This window comes from Lotus japonicus, chromosome 5 (genome assembly GCF_012489685.1).
Source record: "Lotus japonicus ecotype B-129 chromosome 5, LjGifu_v1.2".
In the NCBI taxonomy this organism is placed as follows: domain Eukaryota; kingdom Viridiplantae; phylum Streptophyta; class Magnoliopsida; order Fabales; family Fabaceae; genus Lotus; species Lotus japonicus.
Genome location: NC_080045.1, coordinates 20,780,254 through 20,800,332, shown reverse-complemented (window position 1 = coordinate 20,800,332; position 20,079 = coordinate 20,780,254). Strand labels below are relative to the sequence as shown.

Here is a 20,079-nt window from a genome sequence, read left to right as displayed (position 1 = left end):
TCTCTCCCTCTCCTCCCTTGAAGCTCGAGGGTTTGGTGTGGCAATGGTGATTCTTCACCTATTTATAGGAGGTGGAAAACGCGGGAAAATGAAAATTTTGTTAAGTTCAAACGCATCATAACGTTTTAAAATCTTATTTTGATCATAACAATTTTATAGAAGAAGTTTCGCTGGAAATTAAACTCTTGATAACGTTTCTGATTTCAGGAGAAACTCAAAAGTATGTTATACGCTTCAACATTCTATCACTTCAAAAAGGAAAGAGATCTCAGATAGAAGAAGAGTCTTTTTTTTACAAAACAGTTCTGCATAGGAGAACTAACTTTTATCCAGCCTCAAGTCTCTGAGCGTTAATGACACGTCGTCATTCAGATTTATCAAAGACAATTTTTTAGCGCCAAAGTCTTAGTTTGATTACAACCGTTGTCCAATAATCAAATCAAAAGACAACTATTCTACTTGTATTCAAATCAGATCACGTGAAGACAATTTTCTTCAGCAAAAGGCACGTTGACCAACAAGGAAAAGTACAAGCCGTCAACATCAACAATTCGATCTTACTTCACAACGGCTAATACAACGGTTAGATCTCATCTCTCAACGGCTACAAACTAGCAAGCAAGTATTTAAGACACTCTTGAAGATCTGAAGAAAGAGAGAATCAATTCTGAGAATACAAGCATTCAAGCATTCATTCTAAACTTCTCAAAAGCATTCAAAGCTCAAACAGAAATTCTTAAGTGTCAAACACAAGCCATTACTTCTGCAAGTGAAAGAGAAAACCTCGTACCTTAAAAGAGTCATATCTCTTTATTCTGTTTACACTTTTGTTAGAACTCATAAGTGATCCAAAGTCAAATATGAACCCAGACACTTAGAGTTCCAGTGCCATAAATTCTCTACCGCTACTCTTGAAAGAAGAGAAACCCTGTAGAGTGATTTAAATCATTGTAAGATTTTGGAGAAGTCTTGAACAATACTTGTAGGAGGAGTCCTGTAGAATACTTGGAGAAGTCTGTGATAATACTTGGAGAAGTCCTGTCGAATACTTGTATTGGAGAAGTCCTTGATACTTTCTAGTGAAAATATTGTGTTACTTATTTGCATCTCAAATTTTGTGATTCCAATTTTTCCTGTGTGTTCCTCTGTGAATTATAAGATAGAATCCGGCAACAGAATTCCATAACTTGAAACAGGTTTCTTGGAATTTAAGCAAACAATTCACTAACGGTGTTAATCGATTTAACCCGAAAAGTTACTTTTTGTAGTTGATGTCAGATGAGAAAACTTCCTTCTGAAGAAAGGTCAGAAACATCGAAAGAAATGGGTGTAAACGTGTGGAATCTTCTTTTGAAGCTCCGAATAGAAAATGTCTTCATCTACAGTTCGTTTCAAGGTTCTTGAGTTATCAGGAACTCGATTTCGGCAAACCTTCGAGAATTGAAATCGATCGTTCGTACAGTCCAGGGTTTCGTGTCGAAACACTTGTCATGGAAAGGATAAAGATAAATTCTTATATTCCTATGAAGATTTTGAATTTCGCTTATACAGTGCTCTAGGAGCGGATATAGCCTTTTTCGGACACTCTCGACCTTAGTCGGGTGCGAAAATGGCTCGTGCTATCAAAAAAAATGACTAGTGTCATCCTTAAACATACTATGAATCTAATTATCATATAAATAATATTCATGACTCGCAATAGGGTACGAGTCAGGAAAATAACATAGAATATAAACACTCAATCATTTAATACAACGGAAATAGATAAATTAACTAGTTATTTATTTCGGGGTCTTACAGTATTTGTTTCATTATGTCTTCAAATGTTTGGTCTTCCTCTATTTGTTAGATTATAGTCGGAGAGGAAGTCCAAACATTTGAAGACCGAATCCAAAAACTCAATTTTCTTCAGATAAGGAATCTATGAGGAAGAAAAGTAGGGGAACGAAAAAACAACACTGGACACAATCAAAGATATGAAAATGTAGGAAAACAACACACTCAAGATCTACAGCTAATGGTTGTTCTAAACTAGATGATGAGATTTTTGGATTGCAATCGGGGATAGACTTCACACAAAGAGAATTTCAACATCATGCAAGTGCTTTTAAGGATACTAACTTCATGTTCAATCATACTCACAAAAATGGAGAAGGTAATCAAAACAATTAGTAGCAGAGATGCATGGTGCATTAATTATTTCTCTAGTTTTTGTAAATAAAGGGAGAAATTTGGTGTTTGCTAGAGGTAATTGAAGTGTTTGGGCTTGAGATATGGTGAAAGATGAGTCTATTATGGTTTTGTGAAATAGCGTGAGATTGATTCGAGATATTACAGTGGCTAGATGTGTTGTTGAGTATGGAGTTAAAAAGGGACTAATGTTGGTGGTGCTTAAAGGAGCGAGTTTTGCAAAAGTATGGGGGGTCGTACTGAAAATATGTGGAAACTGGATTTGCTACGTGCGGGGCTAAGGGATGAAACTTTAGGTTATTGAATCAAGTCAAGAAGAAGCAAGAGCGATTGTGCTCCCGAAAATGGAGGAGCTTATTGATGGGTTGAGTGTTTGAGGGAGATCCAACGGCGGCTTAGTGACAGAAAGAGTATGATACGTGTGGCTACCATAATTTGAGGTTGAGGGGGGCGAGGCTCGATTTAGTCATAGGATATATGGTGTTGGACCAGGTTTTGGGGGCCTGATCAAAGTGCTATGCTTGTTGGTTTGCTTGGGGTGTGAAGAGTGGAGGTGTTTGTTGGGGTATTGGGGTAGTGGCAAGTGCAGATACTAGAGGAGATATGGGATGGCATCATAGTGGATGAGAAGACAACATATCGCTCATAAATATATATACCAAACTATCATATATTCCACATATTAATATACTTCCAAAATAATTATTTAACACGCTAATATTAATTATAAAATGAATATCAATATGTATATAAGTAAATATCACTTCATCAATAGATTAATAAAAATATTAATTAGTTATTAATTACATTGATGTTATTCATCAATATCAATATGTATAATTAAAGATCTTTTGATCGTTACATTAATAAAAAAATTAATTTTATCTTAGTAATATTCTATTATTCATTATATTAATTTTCAATGGAATTCTCTAAAAAATATTTATTGTCAATTGTATTTATTTTAAGTTTCTCATATTTAAAAATAAAAAATTTATCCTTATTTAAATGTTAATTAATAATAACAATTTAAGGAAACAAATTATATACAATAATGTTAAAAAATAAAAGAGAAATTGGCTCACATTAATAATAATATTAATAAGTCATTAATAACATTTTATGTTAGTCATTTTATGAATTACTAATTTTAAATTTCAATTTATCATATTAAAAGTTAAATATTAAAATTAATATAATTTTAATTATGAATTACAGTCATAGAAAAAAATTAGTTAATGAATATAATAGTAAGTAAATTTGAGAGCAAAAGAGAGATTTTGTTTTGATGCAAATGTCAAGTCAAATTTACTTACTTACCAAGTCAAATGTACTTACTTACTAAGTCAAATGTACTTACTTAATGTTAATTAAGTAAGTAAATTTGACTTGACCTTTGCATTAAAAATATTAAATAGTAGTTAATAATATTTTATTTTTATAACTAATTGTAAAACTTTTCATTTTTTTCATATACTAAAATTTAGACTAATATTATTTGAATTATATTTTTAAATCACAAGTAAATAATTCTTTAAGGTATGTTTTACTCATGGGCCAAGATAATCAAAGTGTTGGAGCTGAAGGAGCCTTTTTTTTTCCGGTTGAAATTGGGATGAATTGTAAGCATGTGGTTGGGTGTTTTGTTTGGCTTGGCTTTTGTGTAGTGTACTCTTTTTCCTTGTTAGGTTTTTTCCCATTGGGTTTCCCAACAAGGTTTTAAGGAGGCACTCTCAAAGGTTCTTTTGTGTAGTCTTTTGCCACATGTGGTTTGTATTGCTTGGGTTCGAGTTTGTACTCAGATATGAGGGCCATCTCTCATTGTAATCTTCCTTTGTTTCAGTAATAATAATCTATTTCATTTTCAAAATATAATAATAATAATAATAATAATAACCATAATAATAATTTTTTAAGATAATAAATTATATTAATTACTGTTTTTTTTTATATGAAATAGATATATAGATAAGTTGAGAAACATCCCCTGGAGGGTACAATAACTAAACGATTACAAAAAAACACAATCCCTATGGCGAAAACCTCCCAAACAACCCCTTAAAACCCTCACCACAAGAAAACGACCCAACCAAAACCCTAGCGATTTATACAACAGAGATATGTCCTTATTAGAAAATAAGAACTTAATGCAGCCGCACAAATCAAAAGACCTAACAGCAAAAACCTACAAGCGCCATAGAGCTGTGAACCGGAACCTAACGAACACAAACAATGATAAAAAACATTAAATACTAGAAATGATAAGAAGCCCAGCGAGGAAACAACAACCAGCAGCAATCAACTCCAACACAACCCCCGGACTATCTCCTCTACCACCTTTATCAAGGAAAAAAGAAGTTGAAGCCGGAAGGGAGCCGTAGCCTCAACATACTTGGCTTAAACTACACAACAAAGAAGAGGACCAAACTGAAACTCCGCTCCAAGAAGCACCACCACCACCATCTTACAGAAAGCCAAAACGACCCAGACCCAACCAGAGATTGCTAAACCAAAGAAACGCTAAATCTGCCTCAATCCACATGCTCGGCCGCCGTGAAAACACACCAACAAGACAACATAGACACTCCGATCAAAACCAATACCCTGCAACAACAAACTCCAAGAACACCAAATCCGCAGCAACCAAGAAGCAGAGGCAGTCTAAGACGGCGCTAGGAGCCAGGAGAAGTCCCTGGGGCGCATCGAAGGCAAGGAAAACCGCCAACAGCAAGAACGAAATCAAAGCATAACGAACAGAGCATGGAGCGGCTGCTGGGAGAAAGTCCGGTGTTCAATAGAGGCCAAGGGTGACCAGAGCCGCCAGGAAGGGAGCGAGAGGCGGAAGTCTTGAGGCTGCGAACACCAAGGCAGTTGAAACGGAACCAGGTGGAAGGAAATATAGGACATGGGAAGAAAATGGCAAAGAAGGGGAACAGAGAACATAAGGAAAAACGAAAGGAAGGTTCATAAGGGCTTGTCGCCGCGCTTGGAGGCGGCGCGGAGGCCACTCAAGAAACCCTAAAATTGGACCGGTGTGAAGAGAGCGGGCAAAGAGAATTTTAGAGAGAAAACGAAAATACTCATTAATTACTGTTTTTATATATCTGACAAATTAATTAAATATAGAAGTTAGAATATCAAAAAAATATTAAATTTAAGTCTGTATATATATATATATATATATGTTAATTTCATTTATAATATTTCTCCCATAAAAATAACTTTAACATTAAAATTAGGATAACTTTTTTATTTTTAAATATGTAAAGTTAAAACTATTGAAATCGATATTTTTTTTTAGAATATACAACTAGTAATTAATTATATAATTAATTAGTGTTAAAAAGGAATAATTACTTTTTGTTGAATGAATAACGTAATAAATAACTTTTTACAAGTGTATAAACATGTAGAATATATGAGAAATTTTTAGAATACACACGAAATATATACAAGTGATATGTTGTATTCACATCCATTGTGATGTCATCCCATATGCCTTTAGTACCCGTAGTTGCCACCAACGTTGTCAGACTCGAGAGTCTACGCAAACTCGTTTTGGGAAGGTAAACTCGTTTCGTCGAGTTAACTCAAAATTTGAAGGGGATGTCTCCGACCCTCTGCTCCTAGGGTTCGAAAGTGAATGAGAATGTTGGATTGAGATGAGAAACTCTATCTTTCTCTCAATCTTTGTTGAAAGCTTTCCATACCCAAAATTACCCCATTCAATTTGGGGATTTTAGGAAAAATTCGTTTCCTCCGTGACCCGTAGACTCGGTGTAGAATCGCGAGTCTATTCGAGTTTACCGAGTCAGCAAGAGAATGCTCGATTCTTGGAATTTAAGATTTTACTTAAGAGTTAACTCGTTTTGGGGACCTAGAAACGTAGAATCGTAAGATTTTAAGAGTTAACTCGAAAGTTTGACAACCTTGGTTGCCACTACCTCTTACTCAAACCAACATCACCATTCTTCACACCCTAAGCAAACCAACAACCATAACACCTAGATCAAGCCACTAGACCTTCGTACTCCAATGTATATCCTATGTCTAAATCGAGTCTCGCCCTCCTTAACCTCAACTAATGGTTCAAACATCTATCACACTATTTCCTTCCCTAAGCCGCCATTAAATCTCCCTCAAATACCAAAACCATCAATAAGCCCTTCCATTGTCGTGAGCACAATATCTCTTGCTTCTTCTTGACTTCATTTAAAAACCTAAAGTTTCATCTCTTAGGCCTTTACCTAGCACGACCCGTTTTCCACATCCTTTCAGGACCACCACAAACATTAATCCCATTTTAAACTCCATACTCAACAGTACATCTAGCTATTATCATATCTCGAATCATTCTCATGTTATTTCCCAAAACCATAACAAAATCATCTTTCTCCATATCTCACGCTCAAACACTCCCATCGTCTTTAGCATACACCAAATTCCTCCTCTTATATATATAAACTAGAGAAATAATTAACGCACGTTGCATTTCTTCTGCTGATTGTTATGATTACCTTGTCCATATTCGTGAGCATTATTGAACATGAAGTTGATATTCTTAAAAGCACTAGCATGTTGTTGAAATTCTTTTAGTGTGAAGTCTATCCCCGATTGGAATCCAAAATTCTTATCATCAAGTTTAGAACAACCATTAGTTGTAGATCTTGAATGTATTGTTTTACTATATTTTCATATCTTTGATTGTGTCAAGTGTTGTTGTTTCCTTCCCCTACTTTTCTTCCTCATTGGCTCTCTATTCTAAAGAAAATTTATTTGTTTCATTCGGTCTTCAAATGTTTAATCTTCCCCTATTTGTTATGATAGTGGGAGAGAAAGTCCAACCATTTGAAGACCGAATCCAAAAAATCAATTTTCTTCAGATAGGGAATATATGAGGAAGAAAAATAGGGGAAGGAAAAAACAACACCGGACACAATCAAAGATATGAAAATATAGGAAAACAATACACTCAAGATCTACAGCTAATGGATGATCTAAGCTAGATGATCAGAATTTTGGTTCCAATCGGGGATAGACTTCACACTTAAAGAATTTCAACAACATGATAGTGCTTTTAAGGATATCAACTTCATGTTCAATCATGCTCACGAAAATGGAGAAGTTAATCAAAACAATCAGCAGCAGGGATGCATGGTGCGTTAATTATTTCTCTAGTTTTTGTAAATAAGGGGGAGGAATTTTATGTTTGCTAGAGACAACTGAAGTGTTTGGGCGTGAGATATGGTGAAAGATGATTCTATTATGGTTTTGTGAAATAGCGTGAGAATGATTCGAGATATAATAGTGGCTAGATGTGTTGTGGAGTATGGAGTAAAAAAGCGGACTAATGTTGGTGGTGCTTGAAGGAGTGAGTTTTGCAAAATTATGTGGGTTGTACTGAAAGGATTGGAAAATGGATCTTGCTACATGCAGGGCTAAGAGATAAGACTTTAGGTTATTGAATGAATTCAGGAAGAAGCAAGAGCGATTTTGCTCGCGAAAATGGAGGAACTTACTGATGGTTTTGGTGTTTGAGGGAGATTCAATGGCGGCTTAGTGACAGAAAGAGTTTAATATATGTTGCTACCATAATTTGAGGTTGAGAGGGCGAGGCTCGATTTAGTCATGGGATATATGGTGTTGTACCAGGGTTTGGGGACCTGATCAAAGTGCTATGGTTGTTGGTTTGCTTGGGGTGTGAAGAGTGGAGGTGTTTGTTAGGATATGGGGATAGTGTCAACTGCGGATACTAGAGGAGATATGAGATGACATCACAATGGATGAGAAGACAACATATCGCTCATAAATATATATACAAAAACTCTCATATATTCCACATATTAATATACTTCCAAAATAATTATTTAACACGCTAATTGATGAGCAATATTTTACCCATTTTATATAGCCTTAATTTGTCATTATTAATGATTATTCGTAATTAATTGACCTTGCTTGACAGAGATTTCTATTATTTGGTCTAATTACGTTTATTCTTATTTTCAGGTTTTATTTGACATCAAGGGCATTTTGGAGATTTGCGGAATGAAGATTTGATTGTGCTGGAGTGAAGATTATATTTTAGGAAATATTAGGATTTAATTTCGGAATAAATTAAGTTTGATATCTTTCAGATTCAAACTTATTTAGGTTGTTATTTTAAAACTCTATCTTTAGGATTTGTTAGGATTTATTGTTATCTTTTAGGATTTGATTTTGATTAGGATTTGTGATCTCAGCTCCTATTTAAGGGTTTGTGTTGAGAGAAACAATTACCTTTTGCCTTCTGCTATTATTTAATATAATTTTCGTTTTTCAGTAATTATTAGAGCTCTGCTAGGGTTTATGCTTTTATTCCCTGCTTCCTCCAAATTAATTGCTGAATTCGCCCCATCCATGGAAGGCTAATTCCTTTCGAACGAATTCCTTTGCAAAGTATATCGCGCTCTTGAGGTATAGTGCTTAATAGAATTCGCCTATTAGTTTTCTTCATCTCTACTTCTGGCTTAGGTTTGCTTAATTCCTTAAGATTGGAAATAGATGATGATGTATGTTCGCATAGTTCATATTAGGGCGTAAACGATTCTTAATCGCTTAGTTTAGGAATCTGTGAATTAGTTATCGCTTAGTTAATTAATTCTCACGAACTAGGAAACTAATAACAAGAATTGATCTTTAGATACCCGTGATTGAGCAACGATATACTGAACAAAGGGATTCGTCCGTCTTTACGTATCATATTAATCTGTTTTTACTTTCTGCTAATCTTTTGAGCTGAATCACAAAACCCCCCAGTGTGTGTGCGTTGTGCGTTCTTAATACTGAGTCTTTGTTGAAACGATAATCCTTGGGAAAAGACCTGTAACACCCCGATTGCGGTGGCGTCACTTTAGTAACCAAAAAGAAATTTAATGTGGAAAACGTGAATATTTTTTTTTGATAATACTAGAATCAAGACTGAAAGGAACGCCCGTAGGCAAGAGGTACAATCCAAAAGAAAGGTCAAGTGTCCGCAACACTATCCCTCAAAAATGAGAATAAGTTGGCCCAACGGCCTGAAACAAGACCTCCTAGCCCAACCAACTCTCTGCAATCCCCGTAGAGGAATCACACAAAAAGCTATAGGCGGGAAACTACCCTGTCCCCGAAGAAAATGATGACGGTCAGAGCTAAGACTCTACTCCTACACTAATCCTATCTCGAGGAGCTCACACTAGCACTAAAACTATATGCTAGCGTGATCATCGTCCGGATCTGAATCCAGAACGACCAAGTCCATGTACACCATCCGTCCTCCTCTCGCAATCGCGATGCGTTTCTGTTCCAGCATCTCAAATCTAGTTCCCCCCGAAGGGTAAACCATCGTGAATCAGTCCGCCATGGACATCTGACAAAGGGCGTAGTCCGCCAAAGCACACACAGAAGACGCGAGGGTCAACTCCAAAGAATTACGTAAATAATAAATCCAATAGATACATATAGAGATAGCTACTTAGGCTTATAAGTTAGAGATAGCATCCTAGGGTTGTATATTTCACAATGAATATAAAAGACAGTAATAACAATTAACATGCATCAGATAAGATTAACAATTATCAATCACACTCAGCAACTAAGTCAGTATGCATGTTGCATGAAATGATATGGCGGTTAACCCAGTTAACCAAATGCATTCCAGAAAGGGATGGACATCAAACGGATCAGCCCTAACACCAGCCACGGTGGGACCATTTCGGCCCGCGTGCCTCTTACACCACACAAAGGTAGCCAGATCAGCAGTAAACCCGAAGGTCTGCCATTTCGGTCTGCTACAAGAGTCGTCTACAAACGCTCTTACACGGCATTCCGGGTCTTATGACCATTTTGGAAACCGACGAGGTCCAGAGTACGTCCTGTGTTAATACCTCATTAATGTTGCATGAATGCAGGATGATTAGTCAAACAACGTCTTCGAATCTCACTCGACACGTCGCCACGTGTTCTAACTAACTTATTTGTCTCTAAAAAGCTTACCCTAAGGTAACAATCGATTCTGCGACAAAAGACACATCTTCACAACAACACATAACTCATGATGATCTCCAAATCATCCGACTCATCTCAATCCGATGGTCAAAACTGCTCAACGAGCAAGAGTATCAACATACTCAGAAACTATCAATTTCCCGGACTTATCCCCCGGATAGCCCAACAACACAGCTGCTCCAACAGCACAAGAGCATCAACATACTCAATACTTCTCAACTTCCTCAACACTTGGATCCGATGACACTTCCCGTTTTCAAAACTTAATGTTCAAGCCCTAAACTTTCGTCTGAGTCTTTTATCATTATATTAAGGGTTTTGAGGTTGTTTAATACATTATGGAGGTTCATTATGAATTTTTTTAAGTTTTGTCTCTAATCCTATTAGTTTCAAAGATCCCATAATTCCAATGATTCCCTGGAGAAGGTCTCAAAACAAAAGGTCCATCATCACCCAAATAATGGCCCGAGAAGTTCCCAGGTAAGCTGGCCGGGCACAATGCCTCATTAAAAGCCCTTCTTACCTTAGACAGAACAACCCAAGTTCTTACGTGAATTCAAATGGGGTTTTTCCAATATCATTTTCAAACTCATTTTCCTTTGAGAAGGTCTCGATCCATAAAACAATAATAGGGTACGAACCTCGGTCCGTCCCATCAAACTTCCCCAAAATCTCAAAATAAAATCGGCATGACATGCCCGTTATCCTCACTCTGAAGCATAACAGATATAGGTGCAATAGCATAGTTAAGTTAGCACAATCCAACAATCATAGCACATATATTAACACATCTTAGATTAACCATGTAGCACTTAGCATATAGAGCAGATATCACACATCCTAAATTAACCATTTAGCACATAGCATGTGAGTCAATCTCAAAAACAATCAAGAGATGAAAAATCATCATTGTCAGCCGAAGCCTCAGAAAACATTTTCCAGTCAAACACAAATAAGTGCATAAACAATAAATCAAGTCGAATTCGTCGACACCTAAAGCATTAGCTAATAGTTCAGTGAGTAGCCCTCACCTGTAGATTCTCCAAGGTTCTCTTCAAACGCTCCTTCACAATCAGCTCCTTGTTCTTCAGGAAATTCCTCAAAAGAACCTTAGAGTAAAACCCACAGAATTCTATCAAAATCTATCGGAAGCTAAGCTATCAATACTCACTAAGGTTCCACGAAGCAGTATATACTCCGAGGTAAAATAATCTAGCGCGAAAGGACAAGTTTTCGAAAAAGGAATTTTCCTCCTCCCCCCTTAGGGTGCTCGGCCACTTTAGGTAATTAGGAGGTTCGATTTTTCTTCGATCAAACTTAGTTCCTAGGTTATTATTAGTCGTAACTAAGGGTATTCTAAACTCAGAAAAATTATCGGATCGAAAACTATCGCAGGGGTATTTTGGTCATTATTTTCAGCTCAGAATTTCAAAATCAGAGTTTCGAAAAACAAATTAGATGAGGTTGATACTAACGACGATTATGACGACTAATCTTACTAACGCTAAGTTCAGTCGAGGGTTTTAAGCCCAAAGGTTGGAACTTTAGCCAAAAATGGGTATTATGAGCAGAATTGAAACTCGGCAGCAATTCGGCGAGAATCGGCAAAATGTAATCCGCTAAACATGCTCAGGGGCACGCAGGGAATAAGTTTAGATAGAAAGATGAAGGTATTTGGATAGTTTTGCCAAAAACTCAAAAACTTAGAGCATAGAAAAACATAGAGAAAAGCTACAGAAGTTACGATCAGAAGAAAGGATTAGCATCAGTACCTTGAGACCTACGTGTAGCAACGAACTATGGAACGATCAGACAAGAATCGGCGAAAAACTCTCCTCCTCCCTCTTCTCTCCAAGCCGCGGGTTGTGTGTGTGTGTTTGTGAGGTTCTTGTTTCAAGCTTCACATATTTATAGGGAATGAAATGGAAGATATTTATCAAAGATCGGATAAGTATGAATAGATATTTATCAAGATTGGATAAGTATGAACAGATATTTATCAAAGATTGGATAAGGTTGAATAGATATTTATCAGAGATTGGATAAGAATGAATAGATATTTTGTAAACCGGTACAATTTTGTTTAGATATCGGAGGATTTAACTCATAGAGTTAAGATAAAAATATAAAAGCGATCCCGATTTCTTCCTACTGATTCCAACGTATTTTAGACACGATATTCACCCCGCTGAATCTTCTAATTCTTCAAAGAAATATCGGTATGATTTTTGGTTTTCGAGGCTTGTTTTTAATGCTATATATAGAGGTTGGCAAAACGCGGGAAAATGAAAGTTTCGCGATTCTGATTTTTCCGGCTTCATTCTCCATGAATTCTAAGATAGGTTTTGGCGACATAATACTAAAACTCAACAGAGGTTTCCTTGTATTTTAGGTAGCTAATGCAAAGTCGGTGTAAAAACTATTTTACCCGATAAGTTACTTTTTGCATCGGATGTCGGAATAGAAAACTTCCTTCTGAAGAAAGATAGAAATCATCAAGAGAAATGGGTGTACGCGTGTGGAATCTTCATCTGAAGCTCCGAATAGAAAAAGTCTTCATCGTCGGTTGATTCTAGGGTTTTGAAATACCAGAGTTTCAGTTTCGGCAAACTTCCGATGATTGGAATCGGACGTTCGTAGATTCTAGAGTTTCGCCTCGAAACGATTGTGATATATGGAAAAAGAGAAGTTCTAACATTTCTCTGAAGATTTTTGGAATAAATTCCTACAGTGTTCCAAGGGTGGAAGATTATTGGAAATTTTATTTCTATAGTGTTCCAAGGGTGGAACATAGTTTGATTTCCTAAGGTTCTTGTCCTAGGTTTTAAAATGAATATTAGTCGTGCTATAACTTTTATCGATTTTGATACAATCCTTAGACTTTTCCTGAACTTTCTCCTTCATAAATTTATTCCATTCGATAAACTCTTGTTCAGGTTTTCCTTCACGATACATCAAGCCTAATCGTAAATGGAAATCTCTTCCACTTATTCTATGCTTAAAAACTTGGGTCTTACACGACCTAGGAGTCACTTCCTAGTTACTACAGTTTTCTAAATTAATTATTTGTATCGGGTACGGCCTCGATCAAATTTGGCGCCGTTGCCGGGGACTATCGTCTTTACCAAAGGTTCAATAGAGTTAGTATTAGTAGTATTAGTATTATTAGTAGTAGTATTAACAAGTTCGATCTCTGACGCAGGTACTGGATTTGTTGGTGAAGGTAAGGATTAGTGATTTTTGAAGGATAATTAGGCTGTAACTTCAAACGGCCATATCTTTTGCTCCAAAGCTCGGAATTCAACATATTATATATGCTTTTGGGGTAGAAAAAAATTCCAATTCATCTGTGACCGCTACGCTGTGAGATCGATTCTTAAAAACGCAAAAAGAGGCCTTCCGCCAAAAGTTTTTTTAGGGTTTCGAAAAAAAAAAATTTACTTTCAAGTGATTCTTATTCTATTTGGGATACTTAGTGTTGCATGACTAGGGCTAATCATGGGTTTTTGCATCCATTTATTTCTGAAATAGATCGAGAATTTCATAGGTTAATTAGAGCACGTAGAGCTTTTGTAACTGATCCTCATTCAAGTGATTCTGATTTTGACCTTGATATTGATTCTGATTTTGTTGCAGTTTCTGATAACATGGCTGAAGAAGGATCGCGAGAGAGAACATTAAGGGAGCTGGCTGCACCTGATTTCACCTACGAAAGCTTGTGTATCCAGTATCCTGAGGATGTACCATGTGTACTCAAAACTGGACTAATCCATTTATTGCCTAAGTTTGGTGGTCTTGCAGGTGAAGATCCTCATATGCATATCAAGGAGTTTCGTACTGTCATATCCACCATGAAGCCTCCTGAAGTTGACAAAGATCATATCTGTTTGAAGGCTTTCCCTCATTCCCTTCAGGGAACTGCAAAGACCTGGCTGTATAACCTGCCTCCTGCATCCATTGCAAGCTGGGACGACCTGAAAAGAAAGTTTCTTGAGAAGTTCTTCCCTGCCTCTAGGACAACTTCAATCAGAAAAGACATCTCAGGAATCAGGCAGCTACATGGAGAGACTCTACATGAATACTGGGAAAGATTCAAGACACTATGTGTGAGCTGCCCCCATCACCAGATCTCCGAGCAGCTCCTAGTTCAGTATTTCTATGAGGGTTTGCTCAACATGGAGAGACATCTCATTGATGCTGCTTGTGGAGGTGCAATGAATGACATGACTCCTACTGAAGCCAGGCAGTTGTTTGAGAAGATGGCTGCTAATTCTCAGCAGTTTCACACAAGGAGTAATGATGCTGTTAAAACTGTTAATGAGATTGGGACAGATCCAAGGATGGACAAGCTTGAGAAGAGGATGGAAACCATTGCCAGCTTGGTTACTCAATTGGCCATGAACCAGAATAAACCTTCACAACAGGCAAAGGTTTGTGGCATTTGCACTAAAGACCATAATACTGATGTTTGTCCTTCTCTGCAGGAACCTACAGATGAGAATCCTGAAGCATATGCTGCCAACATTTTCAATAATCGACCTCAGCAAAATTATGATCTGTCATCTAACAGATATAATCCTGGCTGGAGAAATCATCCAAATCTTAGATGGTCTGATCAGTCACAACCTGCCCAAGCACCGTTTCAGAATAATGCTAGACCATATGTTCCTCCTCCAATGCAACAACGGGCTAACAACCCTGCTGCACCGCAATCTAAAGAATCTTCATTGGAGGATATGTTGAAGCAGATGACAGCCCAAAACATGCAGTTCCAACAAGACACCAAATCCTCCATTCAGAATCTGACCAACCAGATAGGACAGATGGCTACTTCAATAAACCAGCTACAGTCCCAGAATTCTGATAAGCTGCCCTCTCAGACGGTTGTCAATCCAAGAAATGTGAGCGCCATCACCTTACGGCCGGGGAAGCAAATTGATGCAGATCATGGACCAGAGCCAGAGCCTGAACCTGAAAAGGAGACAGAGACCACTGCCACAAGAACCTTCCAAGTACAACCACCTTCCATTCCTCTTCCATTCCCTCCGAAAGCTATGCCAAGCAAAAAGAAGGAAGAGACAGATAAGAGAATCTTGGAGATATTCAAGAAAGTGGAGGTGAACATACCTCTACTTGATGCACTCAAGCAAATTCCAAGATATGCAAAGTTTCTGAAAGAATTATGCACTCAGAAAAGGAAGCTGAAAGGAAATGAAAGAGTTCGCATGGGGAGAAACGTTTCTGCAATCATAGGTAAAGCTGGTAAACCTGCTCCTGTTTCTGATGTTCCTGAAAAGTGTGAGGATCCAAGTACGTTTTCTGTTCCTTGTGTCATAGGTGATACTAAATTTGAAAATGCCATGCTAGATCTAGGAGCTTCAATTAATGTGATGCCTATGTCTATTTTTAAATCACTTTCACTTGGACCTTTGAAACCTACGGGTGTTGTCATCCAATTAGCAAATAGGAGCACGACACACCCTGCTGGTTGGGTAGAGGATGTTTTGTTAAGGTTGGTGAACTTGTTTTCCCTGCTGATTTTTATGTGCTTGAAATGGAAAAAGGATCTTCCCGTAATACAGTTCCTATCATTTTGGGGAGACCATTTTTAAAGACAGCCCGAACCAAGTAGATGTTTATGCTGGTACACTGACTATGGAATTCGGTGATATTGTGGTTAGGATAAATATTTTTGATGCTATGAAACATCCACCTGAAGACTATTCTGTGTTTCATATTGATTTGCTTGATGAACTGCTTGATGATATGCTTGATGAACATGAATCTGATTTCCTACATGATTCTGATTTCCCTTCACTAACAGGGTCATACACTTGTCATACATGTACTGCTACTGAAATGTGTGATTCTTGCATTGATCAATTTTTGGACACTGTTGTTGTTGACTCAGATGTTAAGAAATCTGATTGCACTAACCCAGTTGTTGAAGTGCAGGCTGCAGAAACTGTATCTGCTAGTTTGGTTCCATCTGTTTTGCAGGCACCCGTATTGGAGCTTAAGCCCTTACCAGATAACCTCAAGTATGCTTACTTGGAGGATAATAAGAAGCTCCCTGTCATTGTTTCCTCAACCCTTCATGAAAATCAAGAGGAAAAGTTGCTGCAAGTACTAAAGAAGCACAAGAAAGCTATTGGTTGGACCTTAGCTGACATTCCTGGGATTAGTCCATCCATGTGCATGCATAGAATACTCTTGGAAGAAGGAGCAAAGCCAGTAAGACAACCACAAAGGAGACTCAACCCAGTGATACTTGATGTTGTGAAGAAGGAGATCACCAAGCTGCTACAAGCTGGAATTATATATCTGATCTCTGACAGCCCTTGGGTGAGCCCAGTTCAAGTGGTCCCTAAGAAGACAGGACTTACCGTAGTGAAGAATGAGAGGAACGAGCTTATCCCTACTCGAGTGCAAAACAGTTGGAGAGTCTGCATTAATTATAGGTGGCTCAATCAAGCAACTAGAAATGATCACTTTCCTTTGCCCTTCATTGATCAAATGCTTGAACGCTTAGCAGGTAAAAGTCACTACTGCTTTCTTGATGGTTTTTCTAGGTACTTTCAAATTCACATTGCTCCTGAGGACCAAGAAAAGACCACATTCACTTGTCCCTTTGGCACTTTTGCCTATAGGAGGATGCCCTTTGGCCTATGCAATGCCCCTGGTACATTCCAGCGGTGCATGGTAAGTATTTTTAGTGATTTCTTAGAGAGTTGCATCGAGGTATTTATGGATGATTTCACTGTTTACGGATCTTCATTTGATACATGTTTAGATAATCTGGATAAAGTTTTGCATAGGTGCATTGAAACTAACCTTGTTTTGAATTATGAGAAGTGTCATTTTATGGTAGAGCAAGGCATAGTTCTAGGTCATGTGATTTCTAACAAAGGTATAGAGGTGGATCCCGCCAAGATAGATGTTATTTCACATTTGCCTTACCCCTCTTGCGTGCGAGAGGTGCGTTCTTTTCTTGGCCATGCAGGTTTTTATCGCAGGTTCATTCAAGATTTCAGCAAGAAAGCCCTTCCTCTCTCTAACTTGCTGCAAAAGGACGTGGCGTTTGATTTTGATGAGAAATGCAGAGAGGCGTTCGATTGCCTAAAGAAATCCTTGACCACCACTCCTATCATTCAGGAACCTGATTGGACAGCCCCTTTTGAGCTCATGTGTGATGCCTCTAATTACGCATTGGGTGCTGTCCTTGCTCAAAAAGTGGATAAGTTACCTAGGGTAATATATTATGCTTCCAGGACTTTAGATTCTGCACAAGCGAATTACACAACCACTGAAAAAGAACTTCTAGCTATTGTGTTTGCTCTAGATAAATTCAGATCATATTTGCTAGGTTCTAGGATTATTGTTTATACTGACCATGCAGCTCTAAAGTTCCTGTTGAAGAAGGTTGAATCAAAACCTAGGTTGATCCGATGGATGCTCTTGCTCCAAGAGTTTGACTTGGAGATTAGAGATAGAAGTGGAGCACAGAATTTGGTGGCCGATCACTTGAGTCGGATAGAGAAGGATGTTGATACTCTACCCATTAAAGATGACTTTTCGGATGAGCGGCTCTTTAATATTTCAGTTTCTTTTCCAGCACCCTGGTTTGCTAATATTGTTAATTATTTAGTTGCTTCTGTTTTCCCTCCATTTGCATCTCGAGCCCAGATTGCTAAGCTTAAGAGTGATGCTAAATATTATTGTTGGGATGACCCCTATTTGTGGAAGTTTTGTACTGACCAGGTTATTAGGAGGTGCATTCCAGATCATGAGATCGAATCAGTCCTTCAGTTTTGCCATGCTTCTGCAGTGGGCGGTCACTTTGGACCCCAAAGAACAGCACGCAAGGTGCTTGATTCTGGATTTTACTGGCCCACCATCTTCAAAGATGCGGCAAGGATTTGCAGCACCTGTGAGCCATGTCAGAGAGCAGGCGGTACCATTTCTTGGAGAAAAGAGATGCCTCAACAGCCCATGCTGTTTTGTGAGGTCTTTGATGTCTGAGGTATCGATTTTATGGTCCTTTTCCTGTTTCTTTTGGTTTTTATTATATTTTGCTTGCTGTTGATTATGTTTCTAAATGGGTGGAAGTTAAAGCCACCCGGACTAATGATTCTCGAGTTGTTGTGGATTTTGTTAGGTCTAACATCTTTTGCAGGTTTGGCATTCCTAGAGCAATCATTAGTGACCAAGGCACCCATTTCTGCAATAGGTCCATGCAAGCTCTTCTCAAGAAATATGGGGTTGTTCATAGAATTTCCACACCATACCATCCTCAAACAAATGGGCAAGCTGAGAATTCCAACAGAGAGATAAAGAGGATCTTGGAGAAGACGGTCCAGCCTAACAAGAAGGATTGGAGCACTAGACTTGAGGATGCTCTTTGGGCCCACCGTACTGCTTACAAAGCACCCATCGGAATATCCCGTTACCGCGTTGTCTTTGGTAAGGCATGTCATCTTCCAGTTGAGATAGAGCATAGGGCTTATTGGGCTGTGAAGACTTGCAACTTGGCTCTTGATCAAGCTGGTGGCGAAAGGAAGCTTCAATTGAGTGAGTTAGATGAGATCCGCTTGGAAGCCCATGAGAACTCTAAGTTCTACAAAGAGAAGACCAAAATATTCCATGATAGCTTGATTTCCAGAAAAGACTTTTTGGTTGGACAACAAGTGTTGTTGTATAACTCTAGGCTTGGCCTAATGAGCGGTAAGCTTCGTTCTAAGTGGATTGGTCCTTTTGTTGTTACTAATGTGTTTCCTTATGGTACTGTAGAGATCAAAAGTGAATCCACAGATAAGAGCTTCAAAGTTAATGGTCATCGCCTCAAGCATTTCCTCACTAATCCTTCTCTTGTGGATGCTACCATGGACGATGTTTCCTTGGTTGTTTCCACCCTCCTCCCGCCATGAATCAGGGAGTTTTCTTTCTCCTTCTTTACTTTTATTGCACTTGTTCAATTCCATATTTGTTATGCTTCATTGGGACAATGTGTAGTTTAAGTGTGGAGGGGAGATTAGCTTAGGTAGAATAAATTAGATGAATAAATTGATTGATGCTTCTCTTTGAATTCTTAGGTCTTGTTTAGATTATGGGCATTTTTTTTTCTTTGAACTGAGTCATGATATCTTGTGATGTGAATCCATGCGTTCTTGTTGTCAAGTTACTTTTGAAAATTGAGGGGTTGAAACAATTATGATAGATTTAATTCCCCTGTGAGAGTTTTTGAGCCTTAACTGTAGGTGGTCAACTGTATGCCATCTCTAATCTTTTTCTTGTGTGATTGCACTCTTGATTACTTGCACTCTAGAACTTGACTTGACGCTTGTTTCTACTTGATATTCACATGCACATATTGAGGTGATTTTAGGCATTTTCTTCTTTTAATTAATAAGCCACTAGCCATATAAGCTTACCTTGAATGAATTATCCTTTGATAGCCACTTTGAGCCTTTTTACCCTTCTTTTCTTTAGCTCATTACAAGCTTATAAGTGAAAAACAATGATTGACCTAATCTTAGGGAATTTTGGAGCTTTGGAATTGTTTTGGGAGTAAGTACTAAGTGGGTAAGGGTGCATTGTTCTTTAATTCTTCCAATTCTCGGTTATGCTTAGTTGGTTGTTGTAAATAGTATGGTGGTGCTGTTTTTCTTACTAGTTTTGTTATTCAGTAAAAAAAAAAAAACGAGAAAAAAAGAAAAAAAAAAGAAGGCCAAAGAGGAAAAAAATGAATGAAAGGATGAAGGATGAAAAGTTGAAGTGTGGAATTGGAGGAAGAATTGCAAATCTTATGCTATGAAATTGGGTTGATTTTGACTTACTTCTTACTTATTCCCCATTGCTCCT

General features: G+C 37.8%; 1 pseudogene; it reads left to right on the top strand.

Annotated features, from left to right (window-relative positions):
- Nucleotides 1–13,700: 13,700 nt before the first annotated feature.
- Nucleotides 13,701–19,234, top strand: LOC130719281 (uncharacterized; annotated as a pseudogene).
- Nucleotides 19,235–20,079: the final 845 nt, after the last annotated feature.